Genomic DNA, 7,500 nt, shown 5'->3' on the forward strand with positions numbered 1-7,500 from the left:
CTCATCCTCTCTCTATCTCTGTCTCTCTCTATCTCTCTACCTCTCTCTCTATCGCTATCTCTCTGTCTCTACCTCTCTATCTATATATCTCTCGATCTCTATCTACTGTATCTCTATCGAGATATTTTTCTCTTATCCTCTCTCATCCTCTCTCTCTCATCCTCTCCCTCCATTCCCTATCCCTCCCTCCCTCTCCCTCCCTCCCTCCCTCCCTCCCTCCATCTATCTCCCTTGCTGGCTGGGTTCAGACATGCGAACTCTTTCAGTGGAGTCTCATCGCGTGTGGCAGCAAGGTCACTGGGCTAGACAGCCAACACACTCTCACACACACACACACACACACACATGGACTGATCGTGCTGCCAGAGAGGGGATTAGACTGAGAAGTGGACAGGGTTAGAAGGGTTAGGACAAGGATGTGTGTGTGTTTATGTGTGTCTGAGTGTGATGAAGCGATTGTTGTGTGTGTGCAAGGTGCTTGGTGTTAGTGTAGCTCTTCGTCTGTGTGTAACACACGCCATGCACACACAAGCAAACCAAGAATTAGAATGCAGTTGCTTTGCAGTTTGATTATAATTGATTTGCTCCTTTTTGGATCAGAGTCACACACACACACTGTTGAAGTCTGTGCTTGTGTGTGTGCAGGCAGGAGACCAGACAGCGGGAGGAGCAGTTGTCCCAGCAGACACACATACAGGAGCAGCTGAGAGACTCCCTTACCAGGTAGGACACACCCTGGTAGGACACACCCTGGTAGGACACACCCTGCTATGATACACCCTGGTAGGATACACCCTGGTAGGATACACCCTGGTAGGATACACCCTGGTAGGACACACCCTGGTAGGATACACCCTGGTAGGATACACCCTGGTAGGATACACCCTGCTATGATACACCCTGGTAGGATACACCCTGCTAGGATACACCCTGGTAGGATACACCCTGGTAGGATACACCCTGCTAGGACACACCCTGCTAGGATACACCCTGCTAGGACACACCCTGCTAGGATACACCCTGCTAGGATACACCCTGGTAGGATACACCCTGGTAGGATACACCCTGGTAGGATACACCCTGGTAGGACACACCCTGGTAGGATACACCCTGGTAGGATACACCCTGGTAGGACACACCCTGGTAGGATACACCCTGGTAGGACACACCCTGGTAGGATACACCCTGGTAGGATACACCCTGGTAGGATACACCCTGCTATGATACACCCTGCTATGATACACCCTGCTATGATACACCCTGGTAGGACACACCCTGGTAGGACACACCCTGGTAGGACACACCCTGGTAGGACACACCCTGCTATGATACACCCTGCTAGGATACACCCTGCTAGGACACACCCTGCTATGATACACCCTGCTATGATACACCCTGGTAGGATACACCCTGGTAGGATACACCCTGGTAGGACACACCCTGGTAGGATACACCCTGGTAGGATACACCCTGGTAGGACACACCCTGCTAGGATACACCCTGGTAGGATACACCCTGGTAGGACACACCCTGGTAGGATACACCCTGGTAGGACACACCCTGCTATGATACACCCTGGTAGGACACACCCTGGTAGGACACACCCTGGTAGGACACACCCTGCTAGGACACACCCTGCTAGGATACACCCTGCTAGGACACACCCTGGTAGGATACACCCTGGTAGGATACACTTGGCCCTGGGCCCCTGCTGATGTGTTTGCCCTGGAAACAGGGACAGCAGAGCTGATCCCCTCCTCTCTATCTCTCCTCTCCTTCTCCCTGCCCTCTCCTCCTCCCCATCTCTCCTCTCCTTCTTCCTGCCCTCTCCTCCTCCCTCATCTCCCTATCCTCTCTCTGATACATGGGCTGGGGGTGAGGCTGGGGGAGAGGGTGGGGGTGGTGTCAGTATCAGTGACTGTGAGGGCCCCTGCCTCTGTGCTGTGAAGATCAGAGGGGGTGTGGAGTGTCAGTGACACAACTGTGACTCCCGCAGACAGATGGAAGGCCTTATGAGCTGGCCCAGGGGGCTATTTTCACAGCCACAAACACACACAACCACAAACACACAGACAACTACACACACAAACACACACACCTACACATGCCTGAAATATTTGTACATGTACGTTGACAGGAAGGCACACACACACACACAGGATTAGATTTTGTTCTCAGGCACATGCAGTGTGTATCCTACATTAGGAAATCTTGCACGTGCTACCATGGAAACACTACTTTGCATGGATCCATTCTTCCATGCTCCCCCATCCTGGCCAAAGAACGGGGAGAACATCTCTCCCTGTACCAGCACAGTTACCATGACACCTCCTCTCCTGTCTCTCCCTGTACCAGCACAGTTACCATGACACCTCCTCTCCTGTCTCTCCCTGTACCAGCACAGTTACCATGACACCTCCTCTCCTGTCTCTCCCTGTACCAGCACAGTTACCATGACACCTCCTCTCCTGTCTCTCCCTGTACCAGCACAGTTACCATGACACCTCCTCTCCTGTCTCTCCCTGTACCAGCACAGTTACCATGACACCTCCTCTCCTGTCTCTCCCTGTACCAGCACAGTTACCATGACACCTCCTCTCCTGTCTCTCCCTGTACCAGCACAGTTACCATGACACCTCCTCTCCTGTCTCTCCCTGTACCAGCACAGTTACCATGACACCTCCTCTCCTGTCTCTCCCTGTACCAGCACAGTTACCATGACACCTCCTCTCCTGTCTCTCCCTGTACCAGCACAGTTACCATGACACCTCCTCTCCTGTCTCTCCCTGTACCAGCACAGTTACCATGACACCTCCTCTCCTGTCTCTCCCTGTACCAGCACAGTTACCATGACACCTCCTCTCCTGTCTCTCCCTGTACCAGCACAGTTACCATGACACCTCCTCTCCTGTCTCTCCCTGTACCAGCACAGTTGGTACAGGGAGGTTAGCTTCTGGATCATTCTATCAGCACATGCATACCTGACACAGGCATGTGTGTGTGTGTGTGCGTATGTTTTGTGTAAGATTTACAAGATATGAACACGTGCCTACCTGCCCACTGTGTGGGTAGATACTGTAGAATCCTGTCAGAGTGTGTGTGTGTGTATGTGTGCGAGCGCACGTGTGTGTTATGAGTCGTGGAGTCCCATCTGCTCCTCCCCCTCCACAGGTTGTCGGGGGAGCTGAGTGCGAAGGAGGAAAGCTGGTCATTATGTCAACAAAAATGTGACTCCTTGGGAAAGCAGCTGTTGGCATGGCAACAGAAGGAGGAAGAGGCGAGCCGGAAGTGCTCCTTGGCTGAGGAGGAAGTGACATCATTAAGGAGAGCCCTGGACCATATCCAACAGGAGAACAGAGAGCTAAGGACGAATAGGTTATTACTGCTCTGGTCCAATCACATCACACCCTCTGTGCTTGTGTGTGTGTGTGCGTGTGTGTGTAGACAGTTTAATTTGGGGACAAGGTGTACAGTCTGGGGATAAAGCCCTAATACAATGTTCTTTCTATGAAGGCAGTGACCATATAATACACGGCTGGGACAAGGCTCACTGTATTATGCAAGCATACAACACCTTGCTCTCTCTCCCTCCCTCTCTCCCTTTTTTCTCTCTATCTCTCCCTCTTTCTCACACTCTACCTCTCTCTGTCTCATTCTATCTGTCTGTGTGTTTTACTTTAGTTGAAACTTCTAATGTCTGTGAGTGTTGGACAGTGTTAGGGGAAACAGGGACTTCTAAATAGAGCCAGCGGAAAAAAAACAGGAAGAGAGAGAGAGACAGAACCAGCGTTATTCTATGCTGTGTCCTTAATTGAACTCTTGCCTGGGGTCAATGTGTGTGTTCATGCTTACTGTAGAGACCAGAGGGAAGGATTGATTGCTGACTGTACTGTCTGTAGCCCATTTGCCACACACACCCACAAACACCCACACAGCAAAGCAGCCTTGACACACACATACACACACCACATTCCAAGGTGGCTTTGGTTTTCCATTCATAAAACAGAGAGGTTTGGCCATTGTCACGGACCTTTGCTGACCCGCTCGAGGACATTCTGTGCCCTTTGTGATCAACCCACCGTACCCCCTCCCCCCTGTCTGCCCACTTCCTGTCCCCACCCCCTCCTCTCCCTCTACCCTCCGAAACCCCTGTCTACCCTTCTGCAATGCCAGCCTGTGTCGGCCAGTCTAAGAATAATTAGAACAAACACTGTCTTTCACCCTAGTGGTCCAGCACCAGCCACACAATGGCCCTGTTGATGTCCTCCAATGTAGGGCTGGAGGAAGGGAGGGAGATAGAAAGGGAGGGAGGGATGGAGGGATGAAGGGAGGGAGAGAGAGGCTGTGACTGTGGTTGCAGCAGTTGCTTCACACGCTGTCTGGCTCTCGCATGCACACTGCCAGGGTCAGAGAAGTCTCACGCACACACGTACGCGCGCACGCACACACACACACACACTCGCAGTCTTTCTGTCTCACTAAACACTCACACTCTTTAGTTGCCACTTGCCGGCAATAATAGCAAGCAGACAAAGAGAGAGAGAGAAAGAAGGAGTTAGAGAGACTGATGCCATACATCATTGAGAGTTCGGAGAGGTTAGTGGAAGAATTTGAGGGACTTTACATTTTAGTCATTTAGCAGACGCTCTTATTTACATTTACATTTAGTCATTTAGCAGACGCTCTTATACAGAGCGACTTACAGTAAGTACAGGGACATTCCCCCCCCAGAGGCAAGTAGGGTGAAGTGCCTTGCCTAAGGACACAACGCCAGCAACCTTCTGATTCGTAGCCCGATTCCTAACCACTCAGCCATCTGACCCCAGTGTTCTGGAATTTTTTGAGAGCGTCCTGCCTCGTGGTCAGGAAGCCACAGTGCACGTCAGATAACAGAAGCTTCTAGTAAATGGATATCAGGGGGATATACAGTAGTACCATAACAGTATATCTTTCTGTCCTCTCTCTCTGTCTCGCTCAGTTTTTTGCTCTCTCTCCTTTTTGTCTCTCAGTTTTGTGTGGAAAATCTTACACTTCTTCTTCTGTTGCTTTTGTGAGCTTTATTCCTTTGTTTAATCTTCATGGATTCATGTGTAAAACTCTTTACACGCTGGTTATCCCAGTTTTCCTAAAGTGTGTAATATGTGTGTGATTGGATTAGCACACAGTAATAAATTACATTTTACATTTGATTTCCGTTTAGTAAGAATCCAAATGAGTTTAGTGACTGATGAGTATTGTATATAACATATGAGGGGTAAAGATTACATCCATATAGTCAAAATGATGAATGGACATATGGAGAGCATCCTGTCTCTAGTAGGGCATTTCACAGCATGCACACACTCTGTACGCACGCACATACACACACACACACACTGTACGCACACACACACACCGTCTAGTAAGCTGGCTGGCGTGAGAGAGAGAGAGAGTGCTCACAGACTTACCCATCATTCCTCTCTCTAATCCGCCCAGACTTCCTCCTGAGGGAGGGATTCACACGCTCCAGCTCCCCAAGGGTCTCTCTCTCTCTCTCTCTCTCTCTCTGTCTCTCTCTCTGTTTCTCTCTGTCTCTCTCTGTCTCTCTCTCTCTGTTTCTGTCTGTCTGTCTCTCTCTCTCTGTCTGTCTCTGTCTCTCTGTCTTTCTATGTCTCTGTCTCTCTCTGTCTGTCAATGTTTTTAGTCAATCTTTCTTTCTTCAGAAGAGAATGACTATTTAAACAGGCCATGGGGCTCTCCCAAAGCCCTTGCGTGCACCCCCCCCCCCCCCCCCCGCTCAACACACACAGGGATGTAGTGGGAGGGCTTACGTTCTAGCAGGGGGGTGGGGGTGGGTGGGTGGAGGGGGGGGGGCTGTATTAAGAGAGGTCTGACAGTGATCTGATCTCTCCAGAAGGATTAGTGTTGCAGGGGGGCGACATACCGTACTCACACACATCAACTTAACACGAATGATTTACTTGATACGTACAAAATGCCTTTTTTGAAGGATGTTGTCAGCTGGAGCAACCACAAGGTTCTCTATCCTTGTGCTTGTGCTTGTCTCCACCTTGTTCCAGGAAACTATTTCCATACATTTACATTACATTTACATTTAGTCATTTAGCAGACGCTCTTATCCAGAGCGACTCACAGTAAGTACAGGGACATTCCCCCCCGAGGCAAGTAGGGTGAAGTGCCTTGCCCAAGGACACAACGTCAGTTGGCGTGACCGGGAATCGAACTGGCAACCTTCGGATTACTAGCCCGATTCCCTCACCGCTCAGCCACCTGACTCCCTGACTACATAGTCAGACTTTGAACTCTGACCTGCATCAGAGCTCACCTTGGGGCCTGACGCCCTAGTAAACAGTGTCCCAGTCCAAGACCGTCAGCTAGCTTTCACTCTCATGTTTACGTTAGTATCAGACAGTAGGAGAATGCTCAACAATCCCAGCTGCTTAAATGATCAGATCGGTCCTTTAGTGGTGTGTGTGCGCGTGTTGTGCCCGATTAGCATAAACACATGGATCAAGTCATTAACAAGAGACAGACAAGCAGCTTTCCTTGACAGAAATATCATGAGGCTTCACACATTGACCGGCGGGTCACTGAGGGGCACAAGACAAGAATCAGAAACAGAAACAGCTTTATTCGCTAAGTAAGTTTGCACAAACAAGGAATATACTATGACAGGAAGGTGCATATGGTAAACATGTAGTTTTAACCCTTGTGCTGCCGTCGTTGTTCTGCGAAAACTTTACCCAATACAAAAACCAATAAAAAGCATTTTCTTTTAACCTTCGCGCTGTGGGGGGTGTGAGACAGCCCGACGGTTAAAAGAAAATGCTTCACTTTGTTTTTGTATGAGGTAAAGTTGTCGCAACACATGGGGGGGTCACAATGACTGAAGGGTCACAATGACCCGAAGATAACACAAGGGTTAAATATAAAATAGAGAGAGAGAGAGAGAGAGAGAGAGAGAGAGAGAGAGAGAGAGAGAGAGAGAGAGAGAAGGGAGGAAGAGGGGTGAAGAAAACAGACGATGGAACAGAGATGGAAACAAACAGGGAGTGAAGGTAAAGGGGAGAAGAGGCTGAAGGATGTGTGGTCAGCCCATTTTTGTAATTTCTTCCAAACAAGATTGCTGTGCTGCCCTTGCATGGATTCATGTAGAGTCTGTTGCTTCGAAGATTCATTATGCGAAGAACCTGTTACATTCGGTCTCTCAAAATAGTTCTGTTGTAAACATTTGGGAGTTATCATGTCTTCTCATTCTCACACACACGAACAGCTAAAGCGAGACACACTCTGCTCTAATCCCTGTGAATCCGGCTGAGCTACTTGACCTGAGAAGGTCTGGAGATTAAGTTACACTGAGAAAGAATGAGACAGACAGGCAGGCAAAGGGAGATAGAGAGACACTAGGACAGACAGACAGACAGGCAGGCAAAGGGAGATAGACACTAGGGCAGGCAGACAGACAGACAGACAGGCAAAGGGAGATAGAGAGACACTAGG

At 49.6% G+C, this 7,500-nt stretch overlaps 1 protein-coding gene across 1 annotated transcript in view; it reads left to right on the top strand.

Moving 5' to 3' along the window:
* Positions 1-632: 632 nt before the first annotated feature.
* The window catches only part of lekr1 (leucine, glutamate and lysine rich 1), a 24,512-nt gene continuing 17,644 nt past the window's right edge, over positions 633-7,500 (top strand). The window contains exons 1-2 of the mRNA XM_062472971.1: positions 633-723; positions 3,172-3,375. The gene's annotated coding sequence lies outside the window, so the exon portion shown is untranslated. The remainder of the gene's footprint in view (positions 724-3,171; positions 3,376-7,500) is intronic.

This window comes from Osmerus eperlanus, chromosome 11, assembly GCF_963692335.1.
Source record: "Osmerus eperlanus chromosome 11, fOsmEpe2.1, whole genome shotgun sequence".
Classification (NCBI taxonomy): Eukaryota; Metazoa; Chordata; class Actinopteri; order Osmeriformes; family Osmeridae; genus Osmerus; species Osmerus eperlanus.